Consider the following 892-nt stretch of genomic DNA (forward strand, 5'->3'; position numbering starts at 1 on the left):
CAAAGTATGGTCAGATAGAACAAGGATGCTAATTACAGATTTGTGTACAAAAATAAAAACTGGAAATAGTATGTTCACTACTCAAAGAAAGACTAATCAAAGAACTTATAGTCCAGAGATGTGGAATGTGAAGCAGCTATTAGGAATGAGGTAGGTCTTTAGATGTTGTTCTGGAAAAATCTCTGAGACAAACCACTCAGTGAAGAAAACAAAGTGCAGAGCTCTGTGCATGAGTGCTGGAAAGGAACGTCTCTGTCCATTCCCCCTTTTCTCCCCATTCCCCCTTTTCTCCCTCGTCTAAGTGCCTCCCTCCCTTCCTTGCTTGCTTTCTGGAAATGCCCCCACCTCCCCAGAACTCAATGGTGGCCCCAGTAACGAGAGAAAACATGAGCGTGGTTGAGGTCATTGTTAGTCATTCACACTTTTCTAACTAGGTGTCCATCTCTTCCTTATGGTTACATTTTAAAATGGCAGAGTAGTTATTTGGGTGGTTAATATATGAACTGCTTTTGTTTGCTTTTTCTGTGTACTTTTTCTTTATAAAATGCAAAACCAAAAAGGTTTTTTTTTTAAAGCAAAAATGTAGTAGGGATCAATTTGCAGAATACTAATAAGAAATGAAGCATTCTCTTTATATATCAACACATTCTACTTGTTTCTAAAGATAGTTTAATAGAAAAAGAAAAAAGAAAACGTGCAGTGTTCATCCATTCCATGAAGAATGGGTGGGCACTGAGGACGACCCTGCTCCAAATGGCGCCAAGATGTGGCCATACCCATTTTCATCAGCCTTCCTAATGTAAACAAGGTGTGCTCGCTGAGCCTGCGCACAGGTGCGCACAGCACGCGCCCACACACACATAGCACATGCGCAGGCCGCCATCCTCCTTAG

Source organism: Hipposideros armiger, unplaced genomic scaffold (genome assembly GCF_001890085.2).
Source record: "Hipposideros armiger isolate ML-2016 unplaced genomic scaffold, ASM189008v1 scaffold_617, whole genome shotgun sequence".
In the NCBI taxonomy this organism is placed as follows: Eukaryota; Metazoa; Chordata; class Mammalia; order Chiroptera; family Hipposideridae; genus Hipposideros; species Hipposideros armiger.